General features: G+C 39.2%; 1 protein-coding gene and 1 long non-coding RNA gene across 2 annotated transcripts in view; both read right to left on the bottom strand.

Annotated features, from left to right (window-relative positions):
• The window catches only part of IFI44L (interferon induced protein 44 like), a 15,975-nt gene extending 14,007 nt beyond the window's left edge, over nucleotides 1–1,968 (bottom strand). The window contains exon 1 of the mRNA XM_077771026.1: nucleotides 1,812–1,968. The gene's annotated coding sequence lies outside the window, so the exon portion shown is untranslated. The remainder of the gene's footprint in view (nucleotides 1–1,811) is intronic.
• A 761-nt stretch (nucleotides 1,969–2,729) lies between these two features.
• Nucleotides 2,730–19,274, bottom strand: LOC144237377 (uncharacterized). The gene is made up of 4 exons (XR_013336837.1): nucleotides 19,201–19,274; nucleotides 14,552–14,784; nucleotides 7,759–7,870; nucleotides 2,730–4,728 (listed from the first exon to the last, which is right to left on the bottom strand). It is a non-coding gene; the product is annotated as an uncharacterized LOC144237377 (long non-coding RNA).
• Nucleotides 19,275–20,938: the final 1,664 nt, after the last annotated feature.

Below are 20,938 nucleotides of genomic sequence, written 5' to 3'. Positions count from 1 at the left end.
AAGTTTTTTTTTTTTTTTTTTTTTTTTTTTTTTTTTTACAAAAACAGGTGGGTGGCACACAGGCCATGGTTTGCCAACACATGAATTAGGAGATTGAGAAAAATTAGAACACAGCATAAACTGTGAATATATATATATATTTGAAAGCATTGAAGAGATAACAAAGAAGTGAAGACTATGCCATTGACTAAGATTTGGAAAAGGAGTGAAGATAGTGAGGGAAGTTAGGCATTTGGGAGCATATTTCCCTGAGGAGCATCTGTTAACTTTAGAAGAGGTGCCTGAGATGCTGAGAAGTGAGGCAAAACTTTTTGTTAGACTCACAGAGCGAGGGGAATATAGCACAAGAAAGAGGGTGCCTTGGCAACCTTCCTCCCAAGCTATGGGCAAGCATTCTGAAGAGCTACAGAGGAAAATAAAGGCTGTACTAAAACTGGAGAGATTTAATTCCATCTCCTGGTAATTTCAGCCTATGAGTAGATTCACATACATGAAGCTTGCCTGTGCCTCTACTTGTAAGGCAGTGGGAAAAACAAATCTTGGCTGGATGAAGAGAATATTCTTCTAGCTTCAAATTATCCCCACAATGCTTTTTATATTTAGTGAGTCACATTCATCAGAAACACAAGGGAGGAAATGAAACAACATGAAAGAAAACCAAGAGAAAAAGCAAAACACAGAAATAAACCCATGCTCTTTATTTATTTGCTTTGTTTTTCTAGATTCCACACATAAGAGAAATCAGATGGCACTTTTCTGACTTATTTCATGTTCCATAATACCCTCTAGACCTATCCATGCTACTGCAAATGGCTTATCTCCTCCTTTTTTATGGCTGAGTAATATTCCAGTGTGTGTTTGTGTGTGTGTGTGTGTGTGTGTACCTCACATCTAATGGAAAAACTGTCTCTAATGGAAAAGTAGTCAAAGTATATGAAGACATTTACAGATGAGGTAATTCGAATGAACTATAAACATATGGAAAAAATGTTCAACTGTTCTAGAAACAGAGAGCTGTGAATTAAACAATAATGAGACAGCATTTTACATCAAACAAGAGTAAAGCAATACCAAGTTGACCCGGCTATGGAGATTCGGTCATAGTCACAGTGTTTTGATGGACATATGTCATTTTGAGGAACACGGCAGCTTTGTTTAGCATGAATTAGAAGACTGGATGTACAAATTTTGGCATATTCACACAACGAAATACTAACGAGCACTGAAGTGACTGAACTAGGCCTATTTGTATCAACATTGATGAAGCTCAAAAGATTAAGCAAGTTGAGAATGATACACTTAGTGTGATATCATTTATATAAACTGTTAACACAAAGCAATACCAGAGATTATGTTTGGATACATAGGTATATATGGCAAAAGCATATAAACAAGCACAACAGTAATTATTCCAAAGTCTGGATATTTCCCTCTGGCAAAGAAGGGAAGAGAAAAGAGTATAGGAGAGATTCCCAGATAACTTCAACATTATCTGTTATGCTTTTGTTTTGTTTTGTTTTGTTTTGTTTTGTTTTGTTTTTTCAGGGGAATAAACCTACTCTAATTAGATAAAACAAGATAAAGCAAGTCATCTTAAAAATCTGATAGGATTGTGTAAGATTACACCAGAGTTCATTTACTCTCTAGCATTCCCTGCATTTAAAATTTTCATTAAAAAACACAACAAATGAAAGAGAAGAGTATGATCATTGGCAGCAATTTTACTCCAAAATTCTTTTTCAAAGAAAGGAAAACAGGCAATTTCCTTTACACACAGCTAAGGAAGCATTGGATGGCAAAAAATCACTTACCTGTTTCTAAGAGTTGGATGGAGCTTACATGCAGTTTGATAGACCCAGCAGCCACAGTTTGGAGACAGACGGTTCTGCTGAGATCTGGGGCGTCTGTGTTTGAAAGAAAGGAAAATGAAACTCAGCAGCAACCAATCAGCTGCCAGCACGCAGACCATTAGGTTTCTTTTTCCTGGTTAGAGAGGAAGAGACAGAGAAAAAGAAAAAGGAACTAAGATTTCTGCCAAACCCATGAGAAAGATCTTTGGTCCCCTCTGCAGCCCACATGTAGGCACACATGGAAAGACAGGTAATAAAAACTGCGAGAAAACTCAGAGCCAACGTTTCTGCCCATTTTACTACGTGATTGCCACCGTACAACTGCTTGCATTTCCTAGTTTCCTCTCAGAAAAATCTCACCCGGTGAATGCTCTTGGGATCTTTATTTCTCAAAGTATGCAAATGAAACTTAAGTGTGCAAATGAATTCGGCTAAAAGAGTGATAGCACTGGCTGGTATTTAAAACCAGCTTTCTGCGCTGGAACACACAGATGAAAATTTGACTCTTCCCAAATTCATTTATAAGGCACTGCACAGCTTCTTTCCCATTTACACATTCAGTCACTCAACAAGGGCTTAGACCCTGGGGAAGGATAATGCTGAGTAAGATAAAAATAGTGCCTCGAATGCTGTGCACTCAGGGAGATGGTCAGGTACATAGACGGGTATGTTAGTTGTTCCAAAGGCTGCAAGAGGAGTAAACACAAGATGCACAGGGGACCGGGGTGACAGTGGCCTCACCCAGTCTTAGGGCACTCGTAACAGCTGGCAGAGCAAAGTTTAGATTGAGACATGAAGTTGTAGGTTGGGAAGAAACTTCCTTCTTTCCTCCAAGGTTTTTCCAGCTGGTTTAGGAATTAAACTGACATGAGACAGATCAACAGAAGGAAAAAAACGAAGCTTTATTATGTATGCCTGGAGGCCCAATAATAAAACTGAGACCCAAAGGAATGACAAAACAGGCAGTTTTTCTACAATTTAGACAATAAGACAATCAATCTGTGAGAACGTGACAGGATAAAGAAAACAGATGTTTGGGACCTTCAATTTTTCTAAGTGGAATATGGGCTGAGGTAGCTATAGATTGGTAAACACACACATGCATCCCAAGGTTTATTTCCACTGCTTTCTTGGCTTTAAAGTCCTTATCTTTCATGATAAGGATGTCTTTTTACTTCTTAGTACAGGGAGGATATTTTTTCATATGAGAGGTTTATTTTCTGCTTTCAGGGGGTCAGAGAAGGGTCTAAGTGTCCTTCCACCGGCTATTTCCCAAGTAGCGTCAGTTCAAAATAATCAGTATGTCATTGTGGGGGCAGGCCCGGTGGGGGCTAGCCGGTTGATTAGGATTTTAAAAGTCTTTATTTAAGTTGGATTTTATCACGAAGACAATACAAAGACTCAAAGCAAAGGAATGGCACGATCAAAACTAAATGTCATAGAAAGAAGGGTTAGTTTTTTTCTTGATTTGTAACAAATAGTCACAAACCAAGAGGCTGTAAAAAGACTCACATTCATTATGGCACCGGTGCCATGGGTCAGGAACCCAGCCTGGTTCAAATGGATTTTCTGCTCAGTGTCTCTCACTTGAGGTATTGCCAGCTGTGCCCCTATAGCAGGATTCTTGCAGAGAGGGCCATGACACCGAGCCTTTTCTTTCCAGAAAGCAACTTTATGCACAACTCAGTCAGTTGGGTTCCTACCTAAAGAACTGAGCCCCGAACTCCACTTGGCATAGTTTTTTATAAATTTTTTACTTCTTTGTCTCCCATATATGGTAACACACAAACTTGTAGTCTGATTTAGTGGTCTCATGTTACAAAGTCGTGAGGGATGTTGTCATGTACACGTATAACCAGGTTGCATTGAGGGTCTTTTTTTCCTTTCCTTACGTAGGGGACCACACTCCTCCCGTTGATGCTTGGACCCCTCTATTTTGGGTCAAAGAGCATTATCTCAGAGATGAGAGAAGTTAGACAAGGGGTGGGGAATCTGGCCCCCCTCCATTGGGTTTTCTGGCAGTTGAGCTATAAAATCTTTGGTCTAGGCATGTTAAATTTTTAAGAGATGATGATGAACTTTTTCCCCACCAGGCAAGACATTTTTTTTTCAATTATTGAACATTTGAGGAAACAAACCCCAGTAGGAGGACTGGGGTGTTTTGTTTTGTTTGTGTGGATCTAATTTTCTTTTTTTTTTTTTTTAAACATTCATTTAGTTTTGAGAGAGAGAGTGAGACAAAGTGTGAGCAGAGGAGGGGCAGAAAGAGAAGGAGACACAGAATCCAAAGCAGGCTCCAGGTTCTGAGCAAATGTTCAGCACAGAGCCCGATGCGGGGCTCGAACCCACGAACAGTGAGATCATGACCTGAGTGGAAGTCAGACACTTAACCGACTGAGCCACCCAGGAGCCCCTGTGTGGATCTAATTTTCTAGTCTCTGATGGCTACTGTTTTTGGTGCCAACGAAGCATCCTATCCACAAAAGGAAGGTGAGTGCTAACAGAAACCTCTCACCACATTCCCAGCGGGCCTGGGTGGCCTCTGCCAATCCTACGGTGAAGGGCAGAGCAAGAATCTCAATAACAGTGAGAAACAAGGGGTAACAGTGCATCATAGTAAGGAAACAGATATAGAAAATAAGGACAGTCTTTCATTGCACCAGATCATTGATTCCTCAAGACTCTGCTGTGCGTAGATTAGTCAGCTTCCAGAGTGATTAAAGCAGGGCTGCAGTCTCCCGGAGCCTCTGGAGTTGAGGATTGCTTCTTCTGTATGGTCAGCTTGCTCAGCATTGTTGGATCAGGAATGCACCCCCAGTTTTGAGATGCAGCTTCACTCTGCTGTGGTGAATTCACGGACACACTTTGGCTACCTTTACTGTAGTAGGGGTGGACAAAATGACAGTGAATCAGTCCCTCCAGAAGGGTTTTAGGGGTTGGACACTCTCCTCCTTTATCTATAGTGCATCTCCTCTCTTAAAAGGGTGAGCATCTGTGGTCAGACTCACAGGTAATCGCTCCCTGAGCCAGTGGTGAAAGGTGGTTAGGGTAAAGCCAAGGGCCTGCATCTGTTGCTTAGGGTTAGATTGTCTATCTCATTTAGATCCTCCCTTATGCCCTTGATAATGGGGGTGAGGGCACTCATAAAGAATTTTATAAGGGGAGAACCCCATCTGTATTTTAGCCTCTCACTTGCAGCTGCAGTCTGCCTCCCTGAAGGTCCCTTCTCTCTCCCTGCTTAATGTTAACCCTTTCCCTATTTATTTCTCCCCATGGAATAGGGCTCCTAACTGCCATCAGGGAACAGGGACAGGGACCATTCTGGTTTCTTCAAGTTGATAAGGGACAGTGTAGGGGTCGAGCAGTTGCAGTCTACCCAAAGGTCAGTGGAGTGGCCCAGGATATGGCTCTGCAGGAAGGCTGACACGCACGACGTCGCATAAACATTACCAGACACAAAGAGAAAAACACAAAGTAAAGATTGTACTGACCAAAAAGATGGCATCTTAAGATAATGTCCCCAGTTTCCAAACCTGTCAAACAACCTAGGATACACCCTGACTTGGTAAACAATGTATGTCAGGGAATCTCTCATAACCCAGGAGCAGGAACAGTAAGTAATGAAGGGTGGCTCTGATTTCCAACAGTTTGGCCCTAACTCAATTTAAAAACATTTGTAGAGCATCTAATGTTTGTGAGGTGTTACGTAGAGTTTTGCTGAGTATAAGCAGACAGTTTGCTTTATGGTGAGGTGTAAAACGTTTCCAAGAGCCAGGAGTTCTATTAGAGAAAGAGTCAAGCCAGTATTAATTTGCAAATTAAAAATTCACAAAATTTGAAGCCAAACCTGGGTATCATTTCATAAAGCAGAACTTTTATTACTTTTTGTGCCTTTTCTGTCTTGTTGGGGAAGGCCTTTACTCAATTAGTAAAAGTATCAACCCATACCAACAGATGTTGGATTCCTTTGACCTTGGCATATGAGTGAAACTTCCTTGCCTTGGAGAGCAAGTTTATAGTTGAGAGGATTGTTTCTAAGAGATACTTCACAGGCTGATTCTATTTGCTGAACTGTCCTTGACAAATTTTCTTTTAAGTAAACATCCTTTGGGCCATTTGATAAGTTTTGTCCCTCTCTAAATGAAAGGCCTGATGCTGTGTTTTAATGATTTTTAGCTCTGTGAGTCAGACCCCAGTTTATTTTCTTGGGAGAGTAGGTGAGATTGAATTTCCTTTAATAACTGACATAGCAGCAAACTACTTTCCTGAACCCTGGTATCTACAGCTTACAATATCCAGTAATTCCCCAAAACTCACACAATTATTTTTTTTCTGGAGTTAGTAGCACTATAGTCTCTAATTCAGTTGTAATGTCCCTTCCTAGCAGGGGAATAAGGCTCTCTGGTATTATCAAGAAAGAATGAGAAAAAATTAGTTTTCCCCATATGTATCCCAGGGGCTGAAAGAATAATTTAGTTATGAGTTTTCTGGAGATGCCTCTAATCACCATGCTGCATTTGGATAGCTGGCCTGGAGCAGAAAGGAGGACAGAAAAGGGAGCTCTGGTGTCAAGAAGGAAACCAACCAGTTTTCCTTCTATATTTAGAGTAACCCGAGGCTCTGGGTTTCTGATAGACAGTTGGTTTAGGGGAACCATGATGAAGAGCCCCAGGCCCCGTCAGTCCCTTCCAAGGACGGTTGGTTATCTTAGCCCTCACAGATAGAGATCCTCAAGGCATTCAGATCTCCAGTGATTGTCTCCACACAAGAGACGTGGCTCATGGGGTTTTCATTTTCGTTGTCCCCTCTGAGCACAAGCCAGGACCTTGGAAATCTGGTCTGACATAGTATGTAAGGCCACAACTAAGGCCTCCGATTTTTTTTAGGCCCCCCTTCTTTGTTTTGTTTTGTTTTGTTTTAATTCTCCTCTTGATCTTGGTTGTAATATACCCAACTGGCAGCTCGTAAGAGCTCCTCCATGGTCCCTTCTGGACCAACAGCCAATTTCTATAGTTTTCTCCAAATATCTGGGGCTGATCAAGTGAGAAATGTGTCTTTTAGAATAGTCTCAGACTCAGGGGTGTTAGGGGAAATAGCCGTATATTTAATGAGAGCCTCCCTTACCTTTCCAGGAAGGCCAATGGGGTTTTATTTTGTGTCTGTATGATAATGGCTAATTCAGTGTAATTAAAGGTTTAACCTTAGGCTTCCTGACCATATGTAAAATTTCTTTTTAAAGATTTTGCCTTCACAAAACTNGAATATATTTTTATTCCTTATATATTTTTTATATATCTATTTTTTTACATGCAGAATTGCTTTCCTTATCCTCATCAGTCTTAACTACACTTGGCAGAATTTTAACTCTTAGAAACTTTAGTCTCCAGTGAAAATTAAGTAGTAACCAATTGTGAACTGTTATGTCAGAATTTCTTAGATGATAAACTTATGAATTAATTAAACACAAAGCATGATTTCCAACAGACTCAAATATCTTCAGTTTTTCTGCAACAAGTCAAAAGCACAAACCTACATCTAGTAATTAGTGCTTTAGCTTCTTATCTCATTAGATATCCAATGAATTTAATCCCAATTTATCATGCAAGCAAAACCTTTAACATGTTAGGTTACCAAAGACTTTGAATTACCCATGAAAAAGACAGACAAAGTTAATCATTACTTTAAGTCGTTCTTTTGCTAACAAATTGGAACAGAGATAACATGAGCTTATTTGACCTTCAGCAAATCTAGGTAGAATAAAAGTTTGTTAGTTTGTTGTTTTCTTTTTTTAATTTAATGTTGATAAACATTGTCTATCTCAAACCAACAAACTTAAATTAACTTAAACACTAAATATATTTTACTTGGGTCCACCTAAGACAATTTGTTCCTCATGGTTAATTTTTACCTGGAATATTGGTGGGGAAATCCGAGGTGGGTGGTCTTTGCTCCACAACATCAAGGGTGGGAGGCGCTGATGGTTCCTGAGGCATTGAGGAGCCAGTCATGCAGGTCGCATGCTAGGTGGTGCAAAAACGGTAGGGAGAGCAGAGCAAGACAATTCCGTTTTAAATCTTGTTAGCTCAGACAAAGGAGCAGACTCCAGGTTTCTTTTATTTTATCTGGTCTTCCACCAGTGGAATTAGGCAGTCCATGTCAGTCCAGAGAAGACAGTGAATTGCCCCGAAACAAAGGGACTTTCAGCAGCTGCTTGGGAATATTCCTTAAAGTCCCCATTCTGAGGGAGACTAACCAGAGACAGTTGGCTCTAATTATCATGGTCATTGACCCAGGAAATGAATGAGAGAGAAGTCCCCACATACAGTCACACAGCGACTCCAATCCGCTGCCCTACACTCAGCTCCTTAGAGTTGTAGCTTTGTTCCTCATCCTTTGTGGAACTACTAGGGCAACTCTGAGAGGTTATCAGACTCCCCATCTGCCTTTTAGGGGCAGGCCTGCCAAAATGAACCCGAGTTCTTACAAGTCTGATGGGCAGTGCTCCCTGATCTGGTTCCTGGGCCTCACTGGTTCCACTGGAGCACACAGGGTTCTTGCCCCAGTGCACCAGGAGGGGCTAGTCTCCTGCAGATCGAGTGATCCGTTGGCAACAGGCCAGGTTGCCTCTCGCGGTGCTCCGAGGTTCATAACCCTGGCAGCAAAGGATATGGAAACATACATCTCCGATTCCCAGATGCGAGCCCCCGAGTAATGTAGCATGATTCTCACACAGAGTCATGATATCAAGGCTTTTCTATCCAGGAAGCAACTTTATTCATGCCAGCACAACTCAGTTGGGCTCATACCTGAAAAATTGAGCCCAGAACACCATGTGGTGTATTTCTTAAACATTTTTTACTTCTTTGTTTCCCATATACGGTAACACACAAACATGTAGTCTGATTAAGTGGTCTCATGTTACAAGGTTGTGACGGATATTGTCATGTACACATATAACCAGGTTGCCTTGCGGTTTTTGTTTTGCTTTTTTCTTTCCTTAGGGAGGTGACACTACCACAGTCCCATCTTTCTCTGGGAAAGAATCTGATTCAAAGCTCATTCGGGTTTTTGGCAGAATTTAGTTCCTTGTAAGTGTAAGACTGTGGTCCCTCTTGCTTTGCTAATTACCAGCCTGAGGCAACTCAGCTCCTAGAGTTTGTTCCCAGTTTCTTGCCAGTGGTCTTTGCATTCATCTTATACAACATGGCAGCAACAGAATCTCTAAGGTCAGCAGCAGAATCTTCCATGTGTCAAACCTCCTTCATGGCTTGAGTCTCTGCCTTCAGAAAGATTCCCATTTAAGAGCTCACCTACACCTAATTTTTTCAAGGTCACTGAAGATAATCTCTTTCTTAAAGACAACAAATGAATCATGGAAGTGATGTCCCATCATTCTCAGATCTCTGCCATACTCAAGGGGAAGGAGTAGTACAAGGAGGTAGGCCATTGGGGGACCACCATAGATTTCTATAACAAAGGACAAGATTATAACAAAGGACAAGACTAGAATCAAAGAAACTAGTTTTTAGCCTTTTGCATTTACTCATTCATTTGTTCACTCATTCATCCATTCCTCCATCCATTCTTTCTTCTTTAAATAAAAAGAAAAATCTTCATCACCAATATACCAAACTCTGTGCTAAACTCTGAGGACATAAACAGACATAGATTCTACTCATAAAACCAATGTGGAGTGAGACTAGGTGAGGCAATCCCTAAACCTAAAATTAAGATTAGGTACAATAAAGAATTTAAGGTAAACACAATAATCATTTGGTTCATTTAAAAATATTATTAGTTATGGGGTGCCTGGGTGGCTCAGATGGTTAAGCATCCAACTCTTGGTTTTGGCTCAGGTCATGACCACACAGTTCATGAGTTCGAGCCACACACCAGGCTCTGTATTGACAATGCTGAGCCTGCTTGGAATTCTCTCTCTCTCTCTTTCTCCTTCTTTCTCTCTCTCTCTCTGCCTCTCCCATACGCTTTCTCTCTATTTCTCAAAATAAATAAATAAACTTTAAAAAACACATATATATTTAGTTATTAGACCATGGGCAATAGAATCTGAAAAAGCTACTCGCACAGAAAAACCACAGGATGAATTAATGTCATCTATGCTGAATTAGGAAGTAATATGGCCATCTTTTTTGAGCTACTAGAGTACTTACAAGATATGCTGTGTATACCAGTTTAAAATATGCAAAAAAAATTGCACCAAAACCCATTAAATGCCCAGGAATAAACCTAACCAAAGAGGTGAAAAATCTGTACACTGAAATCTATAGAAAGCTTATGAAACAAATTGAAGAGGACACAAAAAAGTGGGAAAACATTCCATGCTCTTGGATTGGAACGCAAAGCAATCTACATATTTAATTCAATCCCTATCAAAATAACACCAGCATTCTTCACAGAGATAGAACAAACAATCCTAAAATTTATATGGAATCAGAAAAGACCCCAAATAGCCAAAGCAATATTGAAAAAAAAAAAAAAAAAAACACCAAAGCTGGAGGCATCACAATCCTGGACTTCAAGATGTATTACAAAGCTGTAATCATCAAGACAGTATGGTATTGGCACAAAAACAGACACATAGATTAGTAGAATAGAATAGAGAACCCAGAAATGGGCCCACAAATATATGACCAACTAATCTTTGACAAAACAGGAAAGAGTATCCAATGGAATAAAGACAGTCTCTTTGACAAATGGTGTTGGGAAAACTGGACAGCAACATGCAAAAGAATGAACCTGGACCACTTGTTTACACCATACAGAAAAATAAACTCAAAATGGGTGAAAGACCTAAACGTTATGACAGAAAGCCATCAAAATCCTAGAGGAGAAAGCAGGCAAAAACCTCTTTGAACTCGGCAGCAGCAACTTCTTACTCAACACATCTTCAGAGGCAAGGGAAACAAGCAAAAATGAATTATTGGGACCTCATCAAGATAAAAATCTTCTGCAAAGCAAAGGAAACAATCACCAAAACTAAAAGGCACCCAACAGAATGGGAGAATATATTTGCAAATGATACAGATAAAGGGTTAGTATCCAAAATCTATAAAGAACTTATGAAAATCAATACCCAAGAAACAAATAATCCAGTGAAGAAATGGGCAAAGGACATGAATAGATACTTTTCCAAAGAAGCATCCAGATGGTCAACAGACACATGAAAAAAATGCTCAACATCACTCATCATCAGGGAAATACAAATAAAAACCACAACGAGATAGCCCCTCACACCAGTCAGAATGGCTAAAATTAACAACTCAGGAAACAACAGATGTTGGTGAGGATGCAGAGAAAGAGGATCTCTTTTGCACTGCTGGTGGGAATGCAAACTGGTGCAGCCACTCTGCGAAACAGTATGAAGGTTTCTCAAAAAGTTAAAAATAGGGGCCCCTCAGTGGCTCAGTCAGTAAAGTCAGGTCATGATCTCATGGCTTATGGGTTCGAGCCCTACATTGGGCTCTGTGCTGAGAGCTCAGAGCCTGGAGCCCACTTCGGATTCTGTGTCTCCCTCACTCTCTCTTTCTCTGCCCCTTCCACATTCATGTTCTGTCTCTCTTTCAAAATAAATAAACATTTTTTTAAAAGTTAAAAATAGAACTACCCTACAACCCAGCAATTGCACTACTATGTATTTATCCAAGGGATATTGGTGTGCTGTTTTGAAGGGGCACATGCACCCCAATGTTTATAGCAGTGCTATAAACAATACTTTGACAATAGCCAAAGTATGGAAAGAGCCCAAATGTCCATTGATGGATAAATGGATATATACACTGTACATATACAATGGAGTATTACCTGGCCATCAAAAAGAATGAAATCTTGTCATTCACAACAACATGGATGGAATGAGAGAGTATTATGCTCAGCGAAATAAGTCAGTCAGAGAAAGACAAATATCACATAACTTCACTCATATGTGGAATTTAATATACAAAACAGATGGACATAAGGGAAGGGAAGAAAAAGTAATATAAAAATGGGAAGGGGGACAAAACATAAGAGACTCTTAAATACAGAGAACAAACTAAGGGTTGCTGGAGGGGCTGTGGGGGGGTGGGGGGGACGGGCTATATGGGTGATTGGCATTAAGGAGAGCACTTGTTGGGATGAGCACTGGGTGTTATACATGGGGTGAATCACTGGAATCTACTCCTGAAATCATTATTTCACTACATGCTAACTAACTTGGATGCAAATCAAAAATAAAAAATTTTTTGAAAAAATATGTAAAAAATACACATGTATAAAAATATACTGATACTCTCAAAAATTTTTGAGAATGCTCTTTATTTATATGGAAATGAAACTTCCTAAAAAGATTTCTGGGGCTGTTTAAAGAGGAAAACAAATGGAAGATGGAGAGATATGAATACAGGATATTCCCATCATCCAGGTCATAGGTTGGTTGTAACAATAAGTGGATGAAATTATTGCCAGATCTGCCTGGAGTAAAGCCCTAAGCCCTGTACTCCAGACCCCGGAAACTGAAATGGCCCAAGTTTTTTTTTTTTTCGTCACTTGAGACATTCCTGTAGCTGGATAAGGGAGCCACCTCTAAAAGCAGTGAGCGTCAGCCATGCTGGGAGGCTGGTCAGGAAGACCGGGAGCCAGAGCATCTCACCTGAAGGGCATTAAGGTTTGGCTCTGCTTTCCTCTCCTTCATCATTCTTCCTGTTCTTCTTCTGCAGCCTCTCCCTGCTACAAACTTGGGGTCATTTATTTCCCAGGACTGTCTTGCCTCGAGATTTCATTTTCTTTCCATCCGCTTTACTTCCTCACCTCATAGTTCTGTCTTTTCATAGTTCTGCCTTCCCGACATTTTTCCTTCCTTGGCTTTCTCCTTTTCTCCTCTGTAGTTTTCCTCCACCTATGCTGGCCATAGCCTAGCTGCTTAATATACATTAGAAACGAATTACATGAAGTAGGTGAGTGACACGTTAGAAACCCCAAAGATGGGGCGCCTCGGTGGCTCAGTTAAGCGTCCGACTTTGGCTCAGGTCATGATCCTGCGGTTCATGGGTGAAGTCCCGTGTTGGGTTCTGTGCTGACAGCTCAGAGTCTGGAGCCTGTTTCAGATTCTGTGTCTCCCTTTCTCTCTGCCCCTCCCCCACTCGTGCTCTGTCTCTTTCTGTCTCAAAAATAAATAAATTATAAAAAAAAAAGAAACCCTAAAGATTAAAAAAGAGCCTAGTCAGATCCATTTTGACACAATCCACTTTTCTAAAGGGAGGATAGAGCATATGTAAAGAAAAATGTTTCCTTGAGAAAATAAAAGTAATAAAAATGAGTGTTTTCCTTATGATTAAACATTTATCTCATCAGTTATTGATTTCATATTATTCTGTATTATAGAGGAACAGGAAACTGATTTAAACTCAGATTTAGTCTAGGAAAAATAACCTACAACGCTTATGTAATTTCAGATTGTGGGCTGTGATAAACTACGGCATGATAAGTGTCAAATTTAAAAGGTTTGCTGCAAAGACATTTATCATTTATATTATTACATGAAAAAGCGTGTTTCATAATAATATGTTCACCAGAATCATGGACACAAAACAGAGATACATTTAAAAGAAATACAAATTTCACTCTTCCAGCTCAAGTGCATAAGCCATCATTTTCTTTAAATCAATGTAAATTCATTTCTGAATCCCTCTGCCAGAGTTTTGGGGCTTAATTCTCCACCATTGGAGGGGCTCTCCACTTTCAGAATTGGACCAGGGATCGAGTCCAGCAACAGGATAATACGCATCCTGCAGCAATTAGGGTAAGTGTCCTCAGTGAGCCATTCCAGGGACAAGCGCTTGGCTGTGGCCCTTCTCCATTGATTCCTGGACAAACGTACTTCCACAGCTTTCCTTTGACACCCACATAATGCATTCTTGTTCTTTAAGTCAATGAGAGTTGATGAATACCACACGTTCTGATATGCCAGTGACTCCCAAATGTATGTCTTCAGTCCCAACCTCTCCCCAGAACATCAAGTGACCCACTTAAAATCTCTGTTGGATGTTTAAAAGGCATCCAAAACCAGCCAATTTCTCACCGTTTGCCTGAACCCCACGTGGGCCCTTTGAACTCACCTCATAATTGGTCATTTTCATAGGATTCTCAAAAGTCATGATTGGGTCCCACCAAAAGTAATGAACACCTCACAGATACTGAATGGTCAAAGCTGTTACCAGAGGTGCTGTACAATTGTAATTGGTGCTTATGTGATGATGCTACATGTACTGTAACACCCCCATCCCTTACTCCTTAAAAACACTGTTCGCTATTGTTCTGGGCTTCACCTTGCTGCCATGACACCGGCAGGCTGGTGAGCCCCTGCTCGAGCTTGTAATAAAGACCCTTTTGTACTTGCATCGGTGTTGGCTCCTTGGTGGTCTCTGGGGACTAGCGAATCGGGCACAACAATCCCAATACCCACCTGGTTTTATTAAAGAATTCCCTTTTATTTCTCTTTTCGTACCCCAATTTCCAAATTATGAGCAAAGCTGTCATGACAATATATTTTTCTAATATTTCGAATCTAAAACATTACCTTGTTTAGCCTAGATAATGATACAAGCTATGTCTTGGTGTTTCAGTTATCTGTTGCTGCATAACAAAGCACCTCTAACATTTATTCACTGAAAACAACACAATTTACTATTTACAGGGTGCTCTACCTTAGCCATTAAGGGCTTCTGCTTCAATGGATTTCAGCTGAGATGTGGAACAGCTGTAAGGTCCAAAATGAGCTCACTACCAAGACTGGAAATTGAAAGTTGTTTCCGGCCACTGGTTAGAAGCTCTCCTGGGCCTGCTGACCAGAAGTCTCCATTTTCTTTGACATGCCTTTTTCACGGTAGAGTGAGCCAAAAGCTGATTCTTTGCAAAGACAAATAAAATTGATGAACTCCTAGAAAGACAGATCAAGAGAATAACAGGGTGAGAGGGGAGAGGAAAAGACAAAACACAAATTAGCAATATTAGATATGACAGAGTGGGCATCACTAATAGTTTAATTCTAAATAATAAAAAGAAGATATTATTAGCAGCTTACATCAACATATGTATAAAATGAAAAATTATCTAGAAAAACAACTTAACTGACAGAAGAAAAAATAGAAAATACAAGTTTTCTACTCTCCACTAATTAAACCCATTCTTTAAAATGTTCCCACAAAAAGACATGAACAAACACAAAGTTCTAAAAATGGCTATCAAACATATGAAAAAGTATTAAACACACTCATAATTAGACAAGTAAAAACGTAGAAAGCATTGATACACCATTCCTCATCTATGAGATTTAAATTTTTTAAGAACTTTAAAGCACATTCTATTGGTGAAACTAGGGGGAAACTGGCACTCATATATTACTGGTAAAAAGATAAGCTGATACAGCATTTCAAGAGGGAATCAAACAATATTAAGTAAAGTACACATATCATTATCTTTTGGCCCACAACCCCACATCTAGAAATCTGCCTTGAAAGTACACCTCCAACAATGCAAAAAAAGAAAAAAAGAAAGAAAGAAAAGAGTATAACAAGCTTATGTTGCAGCATTGTTTGTAATTGCAACATATTGGAAACAACCTACATGCCCATGCATGAAGATCATGTAAAGAAACAAGGGTACACAAAGAACCATGCAGTGGCCAAACAAGAAAGAAGATCTCACTAAACTGATAGGAAGCAATTTCCAGAATATACTGTGAAGTGAAAAAAGCCAGGGCAAAAAAAGAGTATCTGTAGTAATCCATCTTACATGTAAAAAAAAGAAGAAATATAAGAAAATGTTTTGCACTCGTTTGTGCAAAAGAAATACAGGGGTGATAAGCCAGAAACTAAAGAGCTTGGCTACCAACAGGTGGGAGGGAGTAGAATAAAATGAGGATGAACAGGAAATAGTAGGTATGAGGAATAACATTACTTCTCTGTATATAGGTATACCCTATGAATGAGTAAACTCTTAGAATGACAGTCATATTTCATGTACCAATATGAAATATATATATAAATAATTAAAGTCAATCAAGATGTGGGAAGAGTCTAAAATACCATACAGACAATAACAAATTAACCTGTGTGCACATATATAACATAAACACATTAGAGGGGAGAGATAGGGAAGAAAAGAACTAACCTAAGTATCCACAGAAAACAGTATTTTGACTGTATTCTAAGGCTGAAGGCAAAGGAAACTACAACGCTGTACTCTAGTCAATAAATGTGTTAGCAAGAGGGGTTTGGGTTAGCAACTTTTTAGTGTTTATTTATTTGAGAGAGAAAGAGAGAGAGCGGGGAAAGGGCTGAGAGAGAGGAAGAGAGAGAATCCCAACAGGCTCCACACTGTCAACACAGAGCCCAATGTGGGGCTTGAACCCAAGAACCCTGAGATCATGACCTGAGCTAAAATCAAGAGTTGTTTAACCAACTGAGCCACCCAGGCATCCCTGGGTTAGCAATTTTGAACCAAATTAATGTTGAAGATAAAATTAAATATATTGTAAACAATAAGAGATAGGCTCTTTGTCAAAGAAGTTACAATTAAGAAAATAAAGAAGACACTATCATATATTCCTGGATCTGTCCACCAAGAAAGCCTAGAAGTAATAATACTATAGCAGAGAGCACTCTTAGTTCTAAGATCTTGGTTTCTAAATATCATTCTCCAGAGCTCTCTGGAGAAATGTTTGATTCCAGGTCTGGGACAGGAAAAATACAAAATGAATCTGCACTTTCTTGGGGTGCCAGAAAGTAAGGAGGTGCTCAAAAAAACAAAAAACAAACAAACAAAAACTGGGTGCACGTCGAAAAAACACAGAATGGCCAAAGGAGGAATAATTTGAGAAACAAAATAAATAATAATAGTAGTGGATTATGACCCACAGAATAAAATAAATAGCCATGAGTCTATTGTTTAATTATAAACAAAGAATTAAAGAAATAAATGAGAGATAAATTACAACTCTGAGTTCCAAGTAATAAATGTAGAAAAAGTGAGAATACAAAATCAACATTAGGTAAACTTCATAGTAATCATTTTTGCACGGAAGATCCATCACTGTGTGCTAAAATTAGTAAGTGTACGTTTGAGGAGAAACAGGATATTTACAGAGTTTCAAAGTACCTTCTGCAAGATGTTTATTAATTTTGAAGAAAAAGATAGCAATTTAGAGTAGAGAATCCTGCAGACACCACCTTGGCTAAGTGATGAAGGTTAACATTGTCGGGACAGACATACTGATATCATGCACTTCCAGTTACGCCCAGAGAAGAGCACATCACCCCTGGTGTTCTTGCCAAACATTCATTACCTTCATTTACTCAGGAGTAAACATCTGACAAAGTCAAAGTGAGGCATATTTTTAAAAATAACTGACTAAAATTCTTTAAAAGTGTCGAGGTCATGAAAGACGACGAGAGAATGAGGAACTGGCATAGACTGGAGACTAAGAAAATGCCTACAAACAATATGGGACCTTCAGTGAATCCTGGGAGAAAGAAACTAGCAGAAAAACTGATGAACTTGAATGGCAGCTGTAATTTCGGTAATAATATAATTCCAGTATTAATTTTCTAGTTTGATAATTGTATTATGATTTTTGATGGTTTTACTTTTTTAATTTAAATCAAAGGTAGTTAATATATTGTGTAATAATGGTTCCAGTAGTAGAATTTAGTGATTTCTCACTTACTTATAACACCCAGTGCTCATCCCAACAAATGCCCTCCTTAATGCCCATCATCCATTTGGCCCATCTCCCTACCCAACACCTCTCCAGCAACCCTCAGTTTGTTCTCTGTATTTAAGAGTCTCTTGTGGTTTGCCTCCCTTTCTGGAGACAATAATATTAAAGGAAGCTGGGTTGAGTGTATATGGGAACTTCCCTATGTTTGCAATTTTCTCTTTCTAAAATTACTCAAAATAAACATTTAAAGGAAAACCTTCTTATAAAGAAAATCCTAAACCTAGGTGTCTCTGCTCATGAATTCTTTTAAATATTAGAGGAATAAGCTAATAGAAACCTTACACAAAATCTTTAAGAACACTTCCAAACTCTTGACAACAGGATATGACAAAACTGACAAAAGATATTTTAAACTGACAAAGATATTATAAGACAAGAAAGGAAAACTATAAACTAGTATCAATATATATACAAAAATCTTAAACACAGTATTAGCAAATTGAGTCTACTGATAAAAGGATAGAACATAACAATGACAGGTTCATTGAAGTAATACAGGGTGTCTACATTGAAAAAGCAATGTAATTTGGCATATTAATGAACAAAAAAGATAAAAATAATATGATACTATCAATTCAAGGGGAAAATACCTAAAATCTGACACCCACTCATGATTAAAAAAAAAAAAAAAGCTTAACCAGAAATAGAATAAACTTTCCTTAATCCAATAGCATATCTAGTAATAAAAAAATACAACATGAATATTTAATGGTGTTATAATGAAAAATTTTCCAAGACCAAGAGTATTTCTTATTTCCAGTTCTAGTCAATATTGTACCAAAGGTCTCAAATCTAGGTAAGCAATAAGTCAAGATATAGGAATAAAAAGTATACAGATTAGAAAGGAAAAAAATAAACCTAGTTCTTTGCATAAGCATGATTGTGTATGAGAAATACAAGGAAGAAGGTACAGATACACTATTAGCATTCATATGTGAATCTAGCAAGTTCAGTAGATAAAAGGTAAATTGCTATAAACCTATTGGATTTCTGTACAAGAACAGCAAAATTAATAATAAATGCAAAAGATACCCTTTACAATAACATCAATATACATGAAAATTTTAGGAATATATCTATTATATGATTTACAAGAATAGAACTAACAGAAAAATATACCATTATTGGAGAAGAAATTATAAAAACATCATTATAGAGATGTTATATCAGCCTGGATACAATCAGGAGAAAGAACCGACACAGTAATTTGACCTAGAAAAGTTTAATTCAAATAACTATTTACATAGTTAGCTAGAAGTAAAAAACTGAAAACTACAGTAGATAGCAGATGTGAGGAATAATCTCACCCTTAGGGTGAAATAGAACACACAGGAAGATGTCCCAGCAGGTCTAAGGGCAAGACCTGACTATGGCCTTGGCTCACTAAATGAAAAAAAAAAAAAAAAAGTGCCACTGGTAGGGCAGTGAATGAAAACTGCTGGAAATTCACCTTCTACCAGGCTAGGGAAAACCGCTCAGAGAGGCGTCTCACTGAAGTCACGCGACTACACAGCCCCTCAAGGGAAAACCCTGGGGAAAGCAGCAGGCTTCTGGGCGCTGCTGGCCACCACTCACCGAAGGGGCCTGGTCCTGGACAGCAGGAGCTGATCCCCGAAGAAGCCACGCATTTCAGAACTGGCAGAACCAGGAACCCAAACTCTTCCCTTGCAATGTCTCTCCAGCGCCCTCTACTGACAAAACTGAACTTTGAGCCAGCAGGCAAGGAAAAAAACACTTAAAGGGACCGTTTCCATTTCAGAGACTCAGCAATGAAGGATAAATTTGGAACTAAGGAGCAATAAATTGATAGTAGGAACAGAAGAACAACAAAACTTGAGGACTCACTATTATAAAACTATTGTAAAACCATTATAAATATGACAATGTGTTACTGATGAAAAAGAGACAAACTGACCGATTGAACAGAATAGAGTCCAGAGACAGACTCACACATGCTTAGTCACCTGATTAGTGACAAACTCACACTGCAGTACAGACAAGAAATGGTGGCATATTCAATTAATGGTTCTGAGTTAACCAGATAGGCTTACAAGAAAAAAAATAATTTTGTTCCATACTTCTAAATCAGTCCCAGATGGATTGCAAATCTGAATGTGAAAGGTAAAACAACCATACCTTTAGAAGAAAATTATATGACAACCTTTCCAAACTTTAGAGTAGACGAAGCATTCTTATATAAGGTGCAAAAAGTGCCAGCCATAAAATCTGACAAAGCGAAAAATATTAAAATGAAGGATTTTGTATCAAATGACACACATTCATTCAGTGGGAATGCAAATGTATCCCACAAATTCAGAGAAGAGATTTTCAATTCTTATATTCAACAGAGAACTCATCTCCAGAATATTTCAAGAAAACCCACAAATCATAATAGACAAACCAATAGAAAAATGAGCACTTCCTAAACGACCAATAGTCATATGCAAAGGTACTCAACTTTGTCAGTCATCAAGAAAATGAAAAACTAAAACCACAATGAGATGCCACTATTCACCCAAAACTAAAAACACCAACCACTTGTTAGCTAGAATGCGGCACAATGGCAGTTCTGGTTGTGGAACTAGAAACTGGTACACCTACTTTAAAAACTCACAGGGGCACGTGGGTGGCTCAGTCGGTTAGGCGTCCAACTTCGGCTCAGGTCATGATCTCATGTTTCCTGGGTTCGAGCCCTGCGTGGGGCTCTGTGCTGACAGCCAGCTCAGAGCCTGGAGCCCGTTTCAGAGTCTGTGTCTCCCTCTCTCCCTGACCCTCTGCTGCTGACGCTGTATCTCTCTCTCACTCTCAGAAATAAATAAGAACATTAAAAAAATTTTTAAATAAAATAATTTAAAAAAAACCCTCACAGGCAGGTCACCTGGGTGGCTCAGTCGGGTTGAGCATTGTACTCAATTTCATGATCCCAGGGTTGTGGGATCGAGCCCTGCGTCAGGCTTTGTGCGGAGCATGGAGCCTGCTTAAGATTCTCTCTCCCTCTGCCCCTCTCCCCTGCTCTCTCTCTGTCTCTCCTCTCTCTCTCAAAATAAAAATAAAAACCCACGAGGCGCCTGGGTGGCTCAATCAGTTAAGCATCCGACCTTGGCTCAGGTCATGATCTCATGGTTTGTGATTTCTAGCCCTGCGTGGGGCTCTGTGCTGACAGCTCAGAGCCTGGAACCTGCTTCAGATTCTGCGTCTCCCTCTCTCTCTGCCCCTCCTCCACTCGTGTTCTGTTTCTCTCTGTCTCAATCATAAATAAGTATTAAAAAAAATTTTTAACTGAACATTTAAAAAAAATAAAATAAATAAAAAT

The sequence above is a fragment of the Crocuta crocuta genome, unplaced genomic scaffold (genome assembly GCF_008692635.1).
Source record: "Crocuta crocuta isolate KB4526 unplaced genomic scaffold, BGI_CrCroc_1.0 scaffold125, whole genome shotgun sequence".
NCBI lineage: Eukaryota > Metazoa > Chordata > Mammalia > Carnivora > Hyaenidae > Crocuta > Crocuta crocuta.
The sequence above is the reverse complement of the archived record's forward strand: the minus strand, read 5'-3'. Positions and strand labels throughout refer to the sequence as shown.